At 44.1% G+C, this 19,650-nt stretch overlaps 1 protein-coding gene across 13 annotated transcripts in view; it reads left to right on the top strand.

Moving 5' to 3' along the window:
* The window catches only part of Arpp21 (cAMP regulated phosphoprotein 21), a 164,623-nt gene that overhangs the window by 24,907 nt on the left and 120,066 nt on the right, over positions 1 to 19,650 (top strand). The window contains exon 1 of one of the 13 annotated variants that reach the window (XM_006243977.5): positions 16,575 to 17,620. The exons of the other annotated variants lie outside the window; for them this stretch is intronic. The gene's annotated coding sequence lies outside the window, so the exon portion shown is untranslated. Of the gene's footprint in view, positions 1 to 16,574; positions 17,621 to 19,650 lie in introns of those variants that run through there. 13 annotated transcript variants of the gene reach the window in all.

Genomic DNA, 19,650 nt, shown 5'->3' with positions numbered 1-19,650 from the left:
AGCAAGTTCTGAGACGGAGTTCGGTGTGTAGTTATTTAGTAGGGAGCATTTTGGAGACAACAACCTCCATCAAGAAGCTGAGGGGAGAACAAGCTGGAAAGAGGCAAAGGGTAAGTTGTAGACAGTTAATATGAAGAAAATGGCCTCTTCCGGACCCACAGAATGACACGGAGCTACAATGGCCTCTAGACTGTAGATTCCCAGTCTCTGCTAGTCCCTACTAGATTCTCTAATTTTCTCATTGCTATGACAAAATGTTTGAGGAAAGTGACTTAAGGAAGGAAGGATTCAGTGTGGCTCACCGTTTGATGGTGTAATCCACCCTGGCAGGGAAAGTGCAGTGGTGGGAGCAGGAGGCAGCTGTCACTACATCCTGAGTCAGGAAACCGAGACAGGTATGCTTAGCATCATATTCTGGGTTTTATTCAGGGCAAGACTCCATCCCCTGGGATAGACCCACTAACATTCAGGATGGGTCTTCCTCCGCTCAGGTAAAGCTTTCCGAAAGGGTCCTCACAGACACACTCAGCAGTGTGCCTCTTAATGGATTCTAAATCCACAGAGCTGGCAACAAAGGAAAAGGTGGCTTGAGGGGAGATAGCTCAGCTTTTGAGAAGATGGTGGCTTCAGTTGACTGACTCAGCATTTGAGAGGATCTTTCAACAGGCACAAGTCAGGGCTCTGCGGGGGTTCGACAGAGTGCCTGCTGTGGGAGCCTAAGGCTGGGTATTCCATCCAGATCAAACCAAGAGGGAGGCATGGGGGTATGCAGCACCCAGTAGGTGGAGAGAGACATATCACCAGAATTCACGGGCCAGCCAGCTTAGCTTGATTAGCAAGATCCAGGCCAATTAGAGACATTGTCTGGAAGAACAAAGGGAACAGAACCTGAAAAGTGAACTCCAGGTTGACCTCTGACCTCCACATATCATGCATACATGTACATGTACAAACATGTACCCACATACATATTCACAAGATTCTCTCTGTCTGTCTGTCTGTCTGTTTGTCTGTCTCTCTGTCTCTCTCTCTGTCTCTCTCTCTGTCTCTCTCTCTCTCTCACTCACACACACACACACACACACAAAAGAACACACACATATGTGAACACACTTCTAAGACCACTTGTCCTAGGAGGGAGATGTGTGTCTAGGACCCGAACTCCACCAGAAAAGTTAGAAACTGAGCACAACAGTGTCTCAACCCCGTGTTAAATAGCACTTTCTTTACGTCTTTACCAGGGGAAAAGCCTTGACCAGAGTCCAGCAAGTTTCCAGAGTACCTGTCTGGAGAAGTTTGTAAGCATCTCCTACTTCTCATGGGCACCCTCACTCACCTGCAGATCTGTGTCTCCCACCTGGTCTGCAAGTGAGCAGGCCAGCATGTTTCTATCTATAATTTAATCCCCAAGATGAAATTTTAGATATCATCCTTTTTATTATGGAAAATGTCAACACATGCACAAAACAGGATTACATGTTCTGAGCCCCCACATGCACATATGAGTGTCAGTGTTTTGCCTTTCTCCATACTAGACCCATCTTCAACAACACCAAGCATAGCCAGCCACTTATGTTGCTGGGTAAATGACCAAGAGGGAGGGTATGTACAGTGTCAGAGCAGGGAGAGGGTCCCCAGTGCAGGAAATCAGACCTATCTCTTTGTTGCCTTGAACTGAGTAAGAGTAAAGGTGTAGGAGCCATGATTCCGAGAGGGGAAGTCCCCTGCACAGTCCTTGGACAGGGCAAGCTGTCCACTTTCGTTTCCAATGTTCAGATTCTACAGAAACCTGGGGACCTGGATCTGACTCTGACACTCAAGGCTGCCTCAGAGTACTATGGCCCTCAAGACATCATGCTATGAGTCCTAGGCTGCATGAAGGCATATGACATCCAATGCACTTGTTTTCTTTTCTCTGTATGGGTTCTGTGCATGCAGAAGCATGTGCACATATATGTGGTATGGGAGTGAAGGCCAGAGACAACCTTGCGTGTCCTTCCTAGGAAACTGTCAGCCTTTTTTTTTAAACAGTGATGTTCACTGATCAAGAACTCCCTAACTAGACAGGACCTACTGGCTAGGGAGTAAGAGGCATCTGCAAGTCTTTACCTACCCAGCAGTGGTGTTACAACCATGTGTTGCCATGCCTACCTTTTTAATACGGATGCTAAGAAAGAATTTAGGTCCCCACCATTGTGAGACACACCACTGAGCTACTGTGTGTGTGTGTGTGTGTGTGTGTGTGTGTGTGTGTGTGTGTGTGTGATTATGCCGTCTACTAGAGGGGCCTCCATTTGGAAATCGGTGAGCCTAAAAGTGACTTGAACAGCCCCCTGTGGTTTCTGGCAGATTTCCATCCCAGCTAAAAACCACAATGAAAACCTCTGCTTGGGAAAGGAGTCTGCTAAGGAAAGTCTGCCCAGGAATACTGAAATATGTTTGGAATCAGACATGAGCCCTGCCCCTTGAGCGCAAGGTTCTGATTTCCCACAAATTCAAATCCACAGATGTTTGCCGGAAGTGTTGAAGATGACCTCCCATGCCCAGCTCGGTCCTCACTGGGAAGGGCTCAGACATGCCTCTGAGTGAACCAGCAGCTGCTGTGCCTGTGTAAAGGGAGCAGGCTGCTGCTGGTTGGTTGGTTCTGGAGCCTGTGGCATGGGGAGGGGGGGTGGTTACAGCGTTTCCTCTTTAAGGTGGTAGCCAGCTGCTTCCTTGGTCATGTGCCCCAGTGAGTGCCTGGAGGAGGCAGGAGGCCAGGAGTACAGCTGAGACAGCAGCCAGCTCCCTGCAGCTGCTACTCTGTCCTTTGAGCTGAAGCATCTCCAGGCCTCCGCGTGGCCTGGTCTGGCATCTGGGGAGGGGCAGCAGAGGAGTGTCACTTGAATACTTGGACTTAAGTGACTTAACCCAGCTGCTGTGCTCCCTGCCCTCTTGTGTGTGTGTGTGTGTGTGTGTGTGTGTGTGTGTGTGTGTGTGTGTGTGTGTGTGTGGCCTGACTGAAGTGATACTTCTCAAAATTCAAGTTTTAGTGAGAAACAACAGAGAGGCCAATGAGTGTCCGTCTTAAGGGAGTGCTTTGTAAGGAGAAGGCCGAATCTTCTGTCCAACCACAGGGTGCATGAGTTTTAACACACGGAGGGCTTAGTGTCTCTCTGTCTGTCCATCTCTGTCACACAAAAGCAGCCTGGAGAAAAGCTGGGCCTGGGGCGTGCCTAGGCAGGTGAGTAGAGAACGGAGACAGTCCTTTCCTTCCACCCTTAGATGAGTTCTGAAGTTGATAAGCACCTTTAGCCACTGATCTCATCTCTGTGGCCAACACCATTGATTTGTGAGACAGTTTACTGTGTACCTTGGCTAATATGGGACTCATCAGGCATTTCCGTGGAAAAGGTATCGTGATCTCCCAGCTTCTGCTGCCAGAGCATACATAACCCCAAACCTGTTTTGGTTTTTGTTGTTGTTTTTAATGTAGTCCTTGATACAGGACTCAAAGGAACTTCTATCTCAGTAACAATAGGAGGAAATCTGATATAGAAGAAGCTCTTAGGCAAATGTGGAAATGAGAGCTTTTATTTTCTCTAGGAAAAGCAGTGGCTCTCAACCCTTCTAATGCTGTGACACCTCAGTCTCGTGTTGTGCTGACCTGAAACCGTACAGTCACTTTCGCTGCTACTTCATAACCGTAACTGTGCTACTGTCGGGAAGCGTGATGTAAATATCGGCGTCTTAGGATAGTCATCGAGTATACCTGTGAAAGGATACCTGGCCTCCCAAAGGAGTTGAGACCCACGTGTTGAGAACCCTTGCTCTAGAAGAAGCATGATGGGAAAAGGGGAGAGGTCCTTGGGCCACACAGCCAGAGGGGCTGGCTTGAGCAAATCATATGAGGGAACCAGCATTTCTGTATATTTAATATTTTAAATCATTTAACTGCCATACACAGAATTAAGTTATTAAGTTGCATTAAGGCATTTTTAAATAAAGCATGTTTCATTAATGCTCCTCCCCACCCCTTCTCTCCCAGACTCCGCCTCCTTTGTATGTCTACATTCTTCCCTAGTCTCCGTTCTACTCTGTGTCATATATGTCCCACTCCCCAGCCCTCCACATGTCCTCAACACCTTTCCTTTTTAAAGTCTCATGCTCTTACTCCCAGTGTTCACAGACTGTGTGGCACTCTGCCTCATTTGCATACATGCAGATAAGCCTTCTGTGCTGGTGTCCTCAGGTTGCTGGAATGCTTCTAAGTCGTGAGGTTGGAATTTTCCTCATGTATGATACAGTCAGTAAATTTATCCTTAGAGATAGCATGTGTCTGCCCTGCACCTGGTGGGTTTCATCTTTGTAATAGGGACAGGAACATGGAGCAGCATTCCGAAATTCCAATGGGTGCATTCCACACATTGTTAATGAGAGAGGGCTTTAGTGTAGTGAGTAAGAAACTATGCATGAAGGACTGCAGAGCCTGTTCTGTCTTCGTTCACTTCCATAAAGATAGAGTAACCCTGTTAGGTCAAATTATGAGGACTTACATTAATATATATTATATACTATTTTACATATAATATACATTAATATGTTAATTATATTATATATTATATACTACATATTAATGTATATATAATATATACATTATACAATAATGTATAATATATACATATATGCATGTAGATGTGTGTGTGCATGCATGTGTGTACCTGTGCACTGTATGTCATGATGCATGTAGGGATCAGAGGACTTACAGACTTTAGTCCTCTCCTTCTAGATCTTCAGACTTAGCTACCAGCTTCTTTACCTACTGAGCCATCTCACTGCCCCTAAAAACCATGCTTTTAAAATTAAAGACTCTAAAATAAATGGCAAGGTCCAGGCAAAATCCTATTCACTTATGTCCATAAACCTCCGTGAACTCAAAATGCAGGCTTAGGCACATGTCCACATGTTTTGCTCTTCCCACTGAACCACAGTTAACACAGCTTTTGACACCATTCCATAAAGTTGATTTCTGTGATATCCCATTTGGAGAGCAAGGATCACCTTAAACATCTGCCATTCCACTCTGTCTTTTCTTGGAGAAACAAGAGTTGAATCTGCTGGTTGACTATCCTCAAGTCCACAGGCTCATGCCCCAGTCAGAAGTGCTGTTGTCATGGACGAGGTGTTTGCTCAACCCAACCCAGGTCTATGGACTCAGTACCACTTGAAGAACCTCCTGGAGGTTGAATTCTAGTCCTGCCTGTGATGCCTACTCTCACCAAAGCCCTTAGCTCCAAACAGTGCATGTGACTTTATTCTAAGCATGCTGCCAAGGACTCTCCTAGAAACTTGGTTTTCTCTGAAATTCTTTCATCTGTGTCTTACAGAAGGAAGAGAGCTTAGAAATGGCCCAGCTTTTGGCTGAGCCCAGCCACATTAGCACTTATTCTTGGCTTAGTCTTTAGTGTACTTGGATTGTTCTGACTTTGATATTTATTCCAAGCACAAAATATAGTTTATGTTAATGTAAATGATTATTTAACAAGAATGAATATTCTTTTGACATTTCGTTAAACAACTTAGTTTGCATATAAGGTGTTTTCCATTAGCCTTCCCCCCCCCCTTTAACAATTATTTGAAGCATCGTGTTCTATTAACAAAATCTTTTCCCTGGCACATTTGGTCATATGCACTTACATTTTACTTTTAGCTTCATTACCATTCCTTTGTGCCATGCTAGATTTCTTTCCCTTGTTCTGTGGGCTCTGAGTGTTTGTCTGTGTGCACATTGGTGTGTATGAGCACAAATACAGAGATTACAAGTGTGCACCCCCATTTCCATGGCTTCCTGGCTTTGCAAGCCAATCCTTTTACCAAATAAGCCACCCCCTCAGCCCAGTCCTGATTTCCTTAGTATTTAGCTTTCTTTCTATGTAAAGTATCCAATTTCACAAACAAATCGAGTTGTATTTACCGATGTGGTTTTGGTAGTGATAAGGACCGTGAGTAACTATTGGTTTGGAAATAAGACAGCAAAGGCTTCATTCTAGTGTTAAACTTCATAACCCCATAGATAAATTTACCTGTTAATTCACTTAGTAACTTGTCAGGCCATTACTGAAGGTCAGGTTTCTATTACGTGTTTCGGGACAACAAAATTAGGGGTGGTCTTTGCTTTCTAGCTAGGTGTGGTGGTTTAGTCTGAAATTCTGGCGTTGTGGTGAGTTTGAGACCAGCCTGGCAGCATAGTGCATTGCAGAACAGCCTGAGCTTCAGTGTGTCTCAGAACCAATCTGTCAGCCAATCTATCAATCCCGTGGGCTAGCATAAGCCACTTGGAAATTCTCCCTGAACTAAGAGCAAACGCAATGACGACTGTTGGAAGTCAGATTCCAAATGTGGCTGTTCTCTGTGGAGAGGCAGGGGATGGGAGGGAGGCAGGAAGGGAGGGAGGGAGAGAGAGAGAGAGAGAGGGAGAGAGAGAGAGAGAGAGAGAGAGAGAGAGAGAGAGAGAGAGAGAGAGCTCTTTCTGAAATGGGCTCATATTACCTGTCGATAATAATTTCTAATAACATTTCAGAACAGCATTAGCACACAATTCACAAATGACTCACCTGGAGAGTTGACTACGCACATGCCCCTTGAGAGCATGGACACACTCTGGCTGAAAAACTAAAGCCACCTTAAACAGGCCTTAATGGGATGGGCTTCTGGCTTTCAGTACCAGCACCTGAACCTGAGCAATACTCCTTTCTTAAAGAAGCCAAAGTCAAGCAAAGGAAACTAGAAATTCCTCTCCGGAGGGGCTGGCCACGCCCCTCTCTGAAATGTCCTAATCTTTCTTCATCAGAATGTCTTTTTGCTTTTGTCCTTCTGAGTAAGACAGCGTCTTAAATATGAAGAGATATATTTCTTAGGAGTGAAAAGGAAACTAAGAATCCGAGACTCTGTGTTCAGGAAAAATTGAGCATGTCACTTGCTTATAAATATTGTCTGTCTGTCCTTTAGTCATATCCTAGGTGTGGGGGGTGTGGCTAAAAAACGGGGAGCTATATTCAAATGTCCAAAGGCTACACAGACGTAGATAAGGAACATAGTTCCAACAAGTTACTTAAATTCTTTTCTGGTGTTATTTCAAGACAAGGCCAGCCATGTAATTATCTTTCAAAATCTACCAGAGAAATGAAAGAAAAAAATCAGTTGTTTTAAGATGATGTTAGCAAAAAGGTAGAATAAAGTTACTCCTGGTTGCTATGTGCTGCTTAAAAAAAAAAAGTCTGAGAAGCTTTCGAGGTAGCTCAGGGATTAAAAGCAATTGCAGGGTTAGCATGAGGTTCCGAATTCAAACCTTCAGCACCCATTTGATAAGTAAACCCAACATGGCTGCCAACATGGCTGCCGGCCCATGTGCGGCCCGTGTGCCTGAGTTCCCACAGCTTTTGCAGAGGGAAGGAGGCACAGATGGGTGGTGGTGGTGGTGGTGGTGGTGGTGTGTGTGTGTGTGTGTGTGTGTGTGTGAGTGTGTGTGTGTGTGTGTGAGTGTGTGTGTGTGTGTGTTCAATAGTACATGGGCACACACACGCACACACACACACACGCACACACACACACACACACACTCTCACACACTTGCCTGTATGGAAATGTTGTATCCTAATACCTTATAAAAGGAAGCGTCCTGAATTTTGTAGCTAATTTACTATATGCCATCAGGACACAAAGTCAGAAGCAAAACACATGTATTTGTCTCGTCATGAAGAGAAAACAGGGTTATGGAGTGGGTTTTGCTAAGGAGGGGAATTTTAACAATTTGTTACAGCAGGCACTGTATACTCAAATAATATTATTTGTCCTCAGTCTTGCAAAGTAGCCTCGAGTTTGGCCCCTTGGGGACCCAGTGACCCCCTAGGGGCACATGTGCCTCCGGTGGCTTGTCCTTATTCCTCTGGTGCGGCTGAGGCTCTGATGCCCAGAGGAATCTCGGTGTGAGCTCACAACAGCAGAGATGCCCAAGTTCCACAGTGCGAAAAGTCAGAGCTCAGTGACCCATGACAGCAGACGCCATGATACACTCATCGCCAAGGACAGGTTTAGATTACGAGCAATTTCAAATACCTGAGGTCTGCCACATGTGCATATTTGCAGATAGCCAGGATCCAGATTTCTCACAAACTGTGTGCAGACCCAGATATTTTAAATTAGGATTCCAATAATGGCTTAGGAGGCCAAATGTAGTCATCTACGTGAAGAAGCTTAAAATCCTCCAGCACTTTTAGATTCAAATTGCTTCCCTTGTCGTCATGGAGAATCCTATTATATTCTTTGTTTCTCTCCCACGTCAATCTCTTCATTAGTAATAAGCGAATTATCTAAAGTGCTGGGCACATGCTCCTATAACCCATATTTAATATCTCTGTGGAGAGGGTATGCCTACGTCGCTTCTTATCTGTAACTGTGAACAGTGTCCTTTCTGCTAGGTGGTGGTGATAAGGCCCACCAGCTTTCCTTTTTGTCATCAATTTTAATCTTCATAAAAATGACATTTGGGGACTGGGGAGATGCTCTGTCAGTAAAGCGCTTACTGTGTGAGGCCTGTACCTAACTCCAGATGCCAGCATCCCTGTAAAATGCCACATGTGGTAGTGCATTCCCGTAATATCAGTGCCAGGAGGTCGAGACTGACAGACTCCTAGGGCTCCCTGACTAAACAGTCAGCCTAACTTGTGAGCTACAGGGAGACCCTGTCTCAAAAGGAGGAGGTACTGAGGGAGACACCCTACCCTATGTTCAGACTTTGCCTTTTTCAGTGAGGATACAGTAAGTCACCAAAAAAAGGCTCCACCTTGGAAACCCACAGAGTACATTGACTTCTCTGTTTTTATCTATGCTTAAAAATCACCAAGACTTTTTACAAATAAGCCCATGGTTCCAAAAGGAAGCTGCATATATCCTTCAAGATAGACTGACACCTCATTTCTGAGATGTGTCTCTCTGTGTAATCCAGCCCTGGAACTTTCCATTGCTGTAATCTGGCTATGAGCACTTTCAGACTTTAAAAGTGGTGCCATCTTATGTGCCTGTTCTGAGGTGAAACGTCAGATGCTCAATCCCTGCTAGCGAAGCTCAGAAGCCTTGCCTTGCTGTAGGGATTCTCTGCCATGCTTGATGGGTTTAAAGGCAAGGTTGCATATCAGAGCTACAACGGAATATGGCAACCACACATAGTTCTTTCTGAAATCTTTGTTTTCACAAGGCTTTATCGGCAGTTTACTTCTGTTGAGGTTTTTGAGCACACACATACACACACACACACACACACACACACACACAACTATTGAATTCATTCATGCCCCATGTGTGCAAGGATAATAGTCCCTTCCAAGCCTTTAGCGTGTGCATTGTAGAACTGTGATTGCATGCCCTCAAATATTCAACCTCATCAACAGAAAAATAACCCAGAATCCCTAAACACATATTAATACTTCCTTCGACATTCCTAGAACTATTCTGTCTTAACCTTGGCACCGAGATCTTCAATAAAAGGCCTAAACTTGAGACTCAGAAGGCCCAGGACTGGGTTCTGTTGCAACTGATTGATATCACTCACCTGCAACAGAACTAAAAATAATTCTGATAAAATAAAGAATGAAGTTTTTCATAAGGTAACCAAGCATGGAGAACAGCTAATCAGTCCTCCCCCACTTAAGAGAGGCTTGAAGGAGGCTCGCTCACTCATACAGACCAAAACTCACAATATATACATAGAAATCAGTTTAGCCAGGTTGTAGGCAGGAGTGCAAACAAAGGTTACTTTGAAATTCTAGTTTTGTCCTTTTATTAAGTCAGTTAACCAGTGTTTATTGCTCTATGTGCTGTTGGATGCTCTAACCCGTTCAGGTTGGTGTAGAGGTTGACATTGGTTATCATCCTCAATCACTTCTCCACCTTTTTAGCTTTGAGGCAGGGTCTTCTGCTAGACCCAGAACTAACAGATTTGGATAGGCTGCCTAGCCAGCAAGACCCCAAAATCTACATGTCTGCGACCTGTGCTCCTGACCCAGTGCTGGGGTTATAAACATGTTCCACCATGCCTGGCTTTTTTGTGGGTGCCAAGGTTCTGAACTGAGATCCTCGACTTCCCATGCTGGGCTCTGTGATTTCAGTAGAAGCGTACCTTATGTGGCAGTAAGGATTGGGGATTTGGAGGAGCAGTTTCTACTGTAAGAGGGATATTTCTTATAGGGAACTGAAAATAACATTTTTAAAAAAGTCCTAATTTCAAAGAAGCCACACACCACACAACATATAGCCATGTAGCCTCTTTCATTGCCCAAGGCCAGCCTGACCTTGTGCTTTCTGGAGTTGTCCTGACTCCTGCCAGTTCCTCATCCAGAGAAGAATGAGAGCAGCTTTCCCGTGCCTTTAGGAGCAGGTCACGCTAGCAGACATGAAAAGCTTCCAGAGCTTGTAGAATCTGTTGTTTCCTAAGGTCACTAACATCACCTTATTTAGTTTAAGATGTGGAGAATAGCCAAGAGCAAACTTCCATTTCCCCAGACTGCACCTTGTCAGGGTAGAGGCGCTGGGAGGAAATGGCGCCCATATTTTCAGATACAACCACATCAGGTTTGAATGCCAACAACTCTTAAGGCAAGAACGTGTGCTTAAACAGAATTACGTAAAGTCAGGCTTGGAGAACGGAGGGAATGAAGACATCACACTTCAGCTTTGAGCCATGTAATTACGGATCTGATACTGAGCGACGAGAAGCAAACCAACCACTACTAGAAAATGACAAACCGAACGACCCCCGAATGAGTCCTTCTAAACAGGGTGTCGAGGGTTCTGTGATTCTGTTATCATCTCCAAGAGCGGCTGCAGTGTCCAGGGACTAAAACACAGTGCTGCACCTGAAGAAGGAAATTACCTTTGTTTTTTTTGTCAGACCTTGGGCACATGGCGGTAATCCTAATTTTTCTCCTCTAAGGTGCTGCAGATTTCTTGAAAATATTTTCTGTACGGGGCTATATCTACTTATCCTCTCAGCCAAGTGTATCAGCTGTGGTCCTGCTCAGTGTGAAGCAACAATTGGAGAAGAAGCTGCCCAGAGGCCCTCCTGTCCAGGAAGCTTAGAGTCCAGTGCCCTTATTTGTTACTGAAACATTTTTATTAGAATATTTATAATTCAAGCACAAGACAAACACAAGCAAACACCTTATGGAAAAGGGACTTAGAGACACTCTTTTGCATATCTGCATTCACAAAAATGTGCCTGCGTCCCACCAGGATGTTGCCATGACAGTTGCTATCTGAAGGCACAGGACCCTCCTGCCCGGCTGTCCTCTAGGGCAGGCAGAAAAATAATACACAGCATCTCCTAACCTTTTTTGCCAGAACTCAGGATCTTGAACGGGACCTTTTTTATTTCTTTAGTATATCCGTGGACTTTCTGAGCTGGCGCCATCATGACTCTCCTGCAGCCTGAGTCGGCCTCTAGAGGTTTAACTATGTTGGGAGGAAAATTTCCAACACAACGGTGCTGTCCATTAAAGCAAAGTTAAATAAGCAAACCCGTCAATGTCATCCATGAATTTTCAATTTCAAGTTGCACCTTCTTACCGAATGTCGTATAGAATGAGAAGTGGTGACTATGGAATATGCTTTCCTATGATTTACGAATACTTGTTGTTTCAAGAAAACATGTTGATCCCAGTACAGTGGCTTATACATTTTGATTACCATGGATATACTGTTATCAAGGTGGACTTTTTGGCAATATTGTTGTGTGTGGTGTAGAGAAAAGGGGGAATCACACAGAGAGAAGAAAGGGTTATTATCTCCCATGCTTCTATTTGCCTCAGACCTGCGTGTTGCTTTCATATTTGTTCAGTGGCCCCTTTAAGTGTGCACCATCTCATCCTTCTTCTGGCTTCCTATTCCAGGGCCACTGAGTGCCCCACATAGTGGGTTCCTAAAAAATGCATTTCAATTCTCTTATAATGCAATGTCCAACACTACAGAGTTCGACAGGCCATGCATCCACAGATCCAGCATGCCATGATTTTGCCCCTGAGTACCTTCTAGTGATTATTGGTTAAACTCATTAAGTTGCTTCTCAGATGTCTGAGAGTGACCGTGTAGGAAGCCCAAACACGGTCCAAGCTGCCTGTCCATCACTGTTGGTGCTGCTGGAAACTTGGAGCCTTGCTTTATTTACTGAGTGAACAAACACTTATTCGTGCCAGGCACTGTCCCTGGGAATAGAGTTTGTGTAGAGGTACAAATCTGTGACTGTTATCTTACACAACAGTGGGATAAGAGTGATTTGATACCTTGGTTCAGATTCTGAAATTTTGCTACTGAGTGATCGTGTTGGGGCCCCAGAGGGATCCACAGGGTAATGGGTCATCAAGTCACTTGGATTAACACTGAGGAGGTAAGGCAAGCAACCCCGGTTATTTTCTGCACGGAGGCTGACAAAAATAGATGGGGTTGATGTGAGGATAAATTAAGCAACTGTGAGACTCGGTCTCAATCGATCACGTTGTAAACACTTAATCAGAGGTAGTTGTCCTGATGGTGTAGATACTGAATTGTTTGCAAACAATTTTCTGTCTGCCTGGGAAGATGGCTCTGTGGTTGAAATGTTTGCCCTACAAGCATGAGATCAAGAGTTCCAATTCTGAGAACCCATGTTAACACCAGGAGGATATTCTCCAAGTCTAGTCCTCAGGAGGCAGAGATAGAACAAGCTGCCTAATCGAGCTAGTCTGGCTAGCCACATGGGCGAGCTCACTTTGAATGAGTGACACTGCCTGAATGAATGAAATGGAGCAGACACAAGGAAGATGTCCACATAGGTCCTGCACACATACATACACACATGCATGCATACACATGTGCATACATGCTGTATACATACGAGAAATAAAACATTTTTTACTTCAAGATGCTAACACAAAACTTAGTCCAGAGCAGCCGATGTGACTGGGAAGTTCCTTTGTGTGTATAGAAGTTTCAGGTGCTCTCTGTGGAATGGCAGCTCTGTTGTCTCTGCTCTTTCCTTTCCTGCTCTAGAATGGTGCCCATCTCTACCATGAGAATTTCTACAACCAGGGAGAGAGAGAGAGAGAGAGAGAGAAACAGAGAGAGAGAGAGAGAGAGAGAGAGAGACAAAGACAGAGACAGAGACAGAGAGACAGAGAAATAGAGAAACAGAGACAGAGAGAAGCAGAGAGAGACAGAGAGAGATATAGGGAGACAGAGAGACAGAGACAGAGGGAGACAGAGAGACAGAGAGAGAAAAATCCTTTAGAAATTGGTTCTCAACCAATAGGTGGGTCACAACCTCTTTGGTGTTCACATAGCAGATACCCTGCATATCAGATATCTACATTAAGATTCATAGCTAGCAAAGAGACTGATGAAGTAGCACTGCAATAATATTATGGTTGGGGAGGGGTGTGGTCACTACAACATGAAGAACTGTATTAAAAGGTCACAGCACAAGGGAAGTTGACAACCACTGCTTTATCTATCCCCCATGGCTTCTGTTCACTTAAGGAACAGAATGCCCTTGCATTTCCAAGCTCCTGGGGAAACCTCATTACTTTTGCCTTGGGGCTGGGGAGTACACTGTGCAGCAAAGCAGCCTTTACTGGTACTAATTCTGCAAACGGGATGTTGATGCCAGAACTACTGATCTGAGAGATGGAATGCTAAGTATTGCCGTAGCCAAAGCAAGACTTCGTGCTAATGGAGTGCTATGTCTTCTGATCAGGACTAGGGTCACTTCAAAACCCCAGCAAATAACAATGCGCTGTGGTTTTCTTGACTTTGCTCGTGTTGTAGAAGTCTCTCTTCCTTTCTTCTTTTTAAAGCTGCAAATGCTAAGCTCCCACTCTGGCATCCAGAGCTACATCACATGGACCAGACTTCATTGTTCTGAAGTGACAGGTGCTTTTTGTACTTCTTGTGGGAATAGAGGAGAAAAGAGTTCATGTCAAATATGCTGATGATTGTTAAAATTAATATTTCTTCTCCTTTTAAAATCTTTCCTCTTTGTGATGATGAATTTCATATTTTGAACTCTTTAAGCCAGGAAGAAAGGCATAGGTTTTTATAATAAAGCTTTGCTCCAAGACAAAGTATCTCCAATATAAGTAATAGAAAAAAGTTTTTGTCTTAGTCTCTATCTAAAGGGAATTGTTTTAAATAATGTCTGTACCTGAAGTTAGATCTATGAACTGAGCAGGGCTGTCACCTCCGGTCACTATCATTCCTTTCCATTCTAAGACGATTGAGGTTAGTTTAGGACAGTGGTTCTCAACCAGGGGTCACATCCCCTTTGGCAACTCTCTATCACCAAGAATATTTACATGATGATTCATGGCAGTAGCAAAATTACAGTCATGAAGTAGAAACAAAAATAATTTCATGGTCGGAGGTCACTACAACATGAGGAACTGTATTAAAGGGTCAAAGTGTTGATTGAAGCCAATCAGTGTAGACCACAACAATACCATGACACTATTACAGATAACTCAAGATATAAGTAAGCTCCAACCTGAAGACATAACTGTTTTAAATATATATATATTCGAAAAGGTTATCTGATAGCATTAGACTTACTTTTAGGAAATTTGTTTTATGTTTACACAAAAGAGTAGGGTGCCACAGAAGCCTGAGGTCCTAGCATTTTGCTTTAATGTTAGATTGGTACTCATTTCTAGATGCTGCAGGTGACCTGCCAATATGGATTCTGATTAATATTTAATTTTAAACCGTGAGCATACCTTCCTGAAAACCCTAAGCCTATTTTATCTGGATATCAGGTAGACAGACGATTTCCTGCATGTTGGGGCTCAAGAAATGGCTTATTGTGTAAGAGAGTTCGTTATATAAACATGATGACCTGAGTGAGTTCAAAGTCCCAGCACCCACTTGAAAAGCTCTATGTGGTCCAGGTTTACCCCTGTGATCCCAGTGGTGTTGGAGGCATAGAGAGGAATATTGCCGGGACTTACTAGGTGCTAGCCTAACTCCAAGTTCAGTGGGAGACCCTGTCTCAAAAGAACAAGAGTGGAGAGAGATAGAATGGGATTCCAGCCATTCTATTCTGACTCCCACACATACATAGGCAGGTGCATCGACTTATTATACGTGGGCATACATGGAATGCATATACCATATGCACACACCACAGACATGCACAGAAAGAGAAAGGCAGAAAGACAGAGAGAGACAGAAGAGGAGGATGTTGTGAGCTCTGGACTTGGAAGAGAAGAAGTAGACAGATGGTTTACATATAGATATTAGGGTATTTTGATGCCTGGGGCATATGACTTCCAGGGCTGTCAGAGAAAGACAGAGCAGAATCTTTGACCAAACCATGCTTGTGAGCTTGGGAACAAAGTAATGGAAGAGACTGCTGTTATCAGGAGCTGAACTGCAGTGTCCCTGTGATGCTGAGTAGCTCACTTACTGGGCAGAGCATAGTGACCCAGTGAACACACCTGATCATCATGTCCCGGGAGTGACTTGTTTTTATTGGGTAAATACTGCTTACATTGCTATGGCAGCAGCAGTATACGAATGAGGGTGATTGACAGGATCTCTGACATCCCAGGAGAAATGATTGACATTGGCTCGGCTCTGTTACAGTATGGTGGAGGGTCCTGTCTAAGCCTCTGGATTTGATGTCGGTTAGATGTGCTTTGCAGCGGCTTTGTTACTCTCTGAATTATGTAATCTTTTAAAGTTTACACTTGCTTGGAAGTCAATGGACCAAAGGCGTCTATGGATACGCCTACACTCTTCATTGAACGATGCTAGAAACACGGGGTGATGGGGGTGAGATGGCTCAGCTTGCAAAAGTGCTTGCTGCCACATCTGATGGCCTCAGTTTGATTTCCCAGAACCAGCGTGGTTGAAGGGGAGTGTAGTGTTGATTCTCTAAGGCTGTCCTCTGAGGTCAACACAGATGCTGCTGTCTCTACTTTAACACATACACAAAAATGAAGGAAGGGACAAACAAATCGGAGTAGCCGGCATGGAATTGGAGGCCATATTTGAATACATTTTTGAATTAGACAATGGTCTGTCAGTCAAACTGAACCTAAGGCTCAATGCTGTCAGAGTCTAGCTCCTTTCCATAAATTGGGTCTATTAACCCCCTTTAACTGATATTAAAACAAAAAATATATAAAGCACTGTGTCAGAGATGTCAGAGATCGGCCAATCAGTTGTTTTGCCTCCCCTGGCTCTAATTGCTATTCCTGACAGTCAAATGTTTGCCCTGTTTAGGGGAGAAGGGGATTACAGAGCTGTCTTTTTCCAGAAGTGGTGCAGGTTCCCCAGGGTGGGCAAGAGTACACTCTAATTTGCCCTCTATTGTTGTGAAAAAGGACTAGGCAAAACCAAACTGGGGGTGGGGGGTACTTCAGCCTACAGGTTAGAGTATGTCTCACTCGGGTCACTACTGCTACAACAAAACACCATGACCAAGAAGCAAATTTGGGGGTGGGGGTGGGGGTTAGTCATCTTACAAATCCACATTGCTATTCAGCACCAAAGAAAGTCAGGACAGGAGCTCAGCAGGGCAGGATCCTGGAGGCAGCTGAGGCAGAGGCCATGGAGGGATGCTGCTTCCTGGCTTGCTTTACTTGTCTCCTTAATAGAACCCAGGGCTACCAAGCTCAGCGGTGGCACCACCCACCCACCATGGGCTGGGCTCTCCCCCCATTGATCACGAATGAGAAAATGCCCCACCGCTGGATCTCATGGAGTCATTTCCTCAACAGAGGCTCCTTCCTCTCTGATGGCTGTAGCTTGCATCAAGTTGACCCAGGAAACCAGCCAGTACGGAGTCTATCATTGGTAAAAGTTAGGGCAGATGCTCAAGGCATCTGGAGCGAGGAGCAGAAGCAGAGCCATGGAGGTTCTTTGCTTGTGGACTTTTCTCTGTGTGAAAACGGGCTTGTTCCATCCGCTTTCTTATGCAATTCAGGACCACCTGCCTGGGGTGGCATTGCCTAGAGGGGCTGGGTCAATTATTAATCAAGAAAATGTCCCCACAGACTTGCCTAGATGAAGACCATTTCACAGTTGACATCCCCCTTTCCCAGCTGACTCTAGCTTGTGTCAAGTTAAAGACGACAACAGCAACAACCGCAAACTGACCAGCACAGCACACACAACCCACTCCCATACACTGATGCTGGCAGATTCTGTGACTCTCACACATCCCTAATCGATTTCTCTCATCAGCATCCACGTTGCGTTGAGAAATTGCAAAGCCTTAGCACCATGCGATGGTGAAGGCAATGGGGCTGGTGTAATTTACCAGTCAAGCCCCAGTCGGAGCAGGTTACATCACAGAACTGTTTTGTGCACATTTGTCATGGAGACACCTGAGGAAACTTTGAAAGGCAACATGCCTGATTTCTCTCTTGTGCTCGCAGATTCTGCCTTTGATCTTTTGGGATGTATAGCAACTTGCTTATTGTTTACCCGCAGCATATTCAGAGAGGAACAAAACAAAACTTCCAAGCGAAGATGAATTGTTTGGCCTGAATGTCATGTCTCATAGATTACCTTTGGATATAGCAAAAGCTTGGGAAAAACCTGTCTTCTGTGAAAGGTAAATTCTCAATACTTGACTTGTCTCCCCTGGATCTCCCCTGCTTTTTAAACATTCATTTGCCCAAGAGGCTACAGTTTAGCCCCCAGTGCTTCACCATCCACTTCTTTACCTGTTAGGTGCACATAGCCACCCATGGGCATAGACCTATACACATAATGTGTGAAAAGAAAAAAAAAGCCTTAATTAAAAACTAGGTTTGTGTAAAAAATAAAAAAATTCTTGCAGAAAGGATATTTGTAGAATATTTCAGTTTCCTAGAATTTGGGGATGTTTATTTTCTTAGATGTAGAGGGGCCTCCTAAGTTTACTTTCCAATATGTTTTACTGTCAGTTTTTCTCATGTGTATGCAAACAATTATCTTAAAATATTTGTGTGTCTTGCCTTAACCCCCCCCAAAAAAAACATTATCTAAAGGGTCAAGTTGCTGGTCTAGTGACTCTTACACATGTATTAAAACTTACATCTTTCTTTGGGAAGCTAAATTTATAGAACAACCTTTTGTTCAACCTTAAGAAGATTCCAGAAGTCGCTGATGTATACAGAGGTTGTGCCATTGTTACCCTCGGTTTTCTCAAGGGCTTTTATTCCAAAATTTAGCCTTCTTTAAACTTAATCTGAGATGCTAAAAATCCTTTAGGAATTTCAGCCAATTGAGTCTCTGGCCACTGTATCGTATTTTAGCATGTCCATGTTTCTACCTTATGCAGCAATCTGACAGATCACTACTGTCTCTTCAAAACGCCAAGTCATTTTCATTTGCGGGGACCTTCTGCCCAAGGGAATCTATGGGAGAAACCATTCAGTTGTCCCAACGAGTGTCATTTGACTGTGTCGTCTCTCCATAAAACATTTGCACCAATGTAGCGTCAGTGTGCTCACCTCTCACATATTTAGGAGAAATGACTGAAATGTGAGCATCTCCACTTGCAGACAGAACCCAATTTTAGTCTCCCATTTAGTCGGACCCCGAAAAAAAAGAGCCTACTGGAGTCTGAAGCAGAGGCTACGTGGCACCCCAGTGGTTAGGGTCTGTAGCACATAGATACGCACAATAGGACTCGTGCAAGTTCTTGGTGGGAACCAAGGGCAGAGTGCACATATGCTTTGAGTGATGGTACTCTCTTCTTTTCCACCTCTTTATCTCCTCACCAACCTAATGCCTATCATGTTTATTCTAAATCGAGGTAGAGACATAGAAGGCCGCATTAAGATCATGTGAAATGATCTTAACTTGATGTTTTCGCTAGGAAATCACTGAGAGAGTGGTATCAGTTTTCTGCAGATTCATTAGCCTGATAGGTTCTCCTAAGGCATCCTTCCAAACTCATGACCGAAGTAATATTTCTGGGGCCCTGAGATGGCTAGGCTGATAAAGGTGCCCATGGCAACCCTGACAACCTGAGTTCAATCCCCGGATCACACACAGTGGAAGGGAAGAACACCAAGTTGCCCTCTGATTGCCGCTCGGGCGCTGCGGCGCACGCATATCCACATATGGACACGCGCATAAAAGTTATTGAATGTAAAATAGCAATAGTGACAGAACCCCAGCAACTTGTCTTTTGTGGGTTACATAGGCTACATATATTATATAATAAAAGTTTCCTCCCTTTCTGTCCTCTTATTACATAAATTAAAATTCAATGGCCAAATTTATTAACACAGTTTTGCCAAGAAAAATATACTCATTAAATATAATTTGGTTCTTGATAAAAAAAATAAAATAAAATGAGAGAACTTGGACCCGATCTGCATGAAATGGCAGTGTAGGAGTGGGGTTGGTTTGGCGAGCAGAGAGCTAGAGTAGGGCTGGTTCCTGGCATTGCTTCCTCAGCAAAGAGAACAATTTTAATCAGTTACAAAAATATTTGCGATCCATATGCTCCTCTCTGCTCACTCCCATATGCCCACACTCTCTTTTATCTTGGGAAAGATGATGACTTCATGATTCAGCCGTGTAAGAATAATACCTCGCTGACTTTAGAGTTCAGTTCTATTTCAAAACATGTTCTGGTAATTACGCACA

This window comes from Rattus norvegicus, chromosome 8 (genome assembly GCF_036323735.1).
Source record: "Rattus norvegicus strain BN/NHsdMcwi chromosome 8, GRCr8, whole genome shotgun sequence".
In the NCBI taxonomy this organism is placed as follows: domain Eukaryota; kingdom Metazoa; phylum Chordata; class Mammalia; order Rodentia; family Muridae; genus Rattus; species Rattus norvegicus.
The sequence above is the reverse complement of the archived record's forward strand: the minus strand, read 5'-3'. Positions and strand labels throughout refer to the sequence as shown.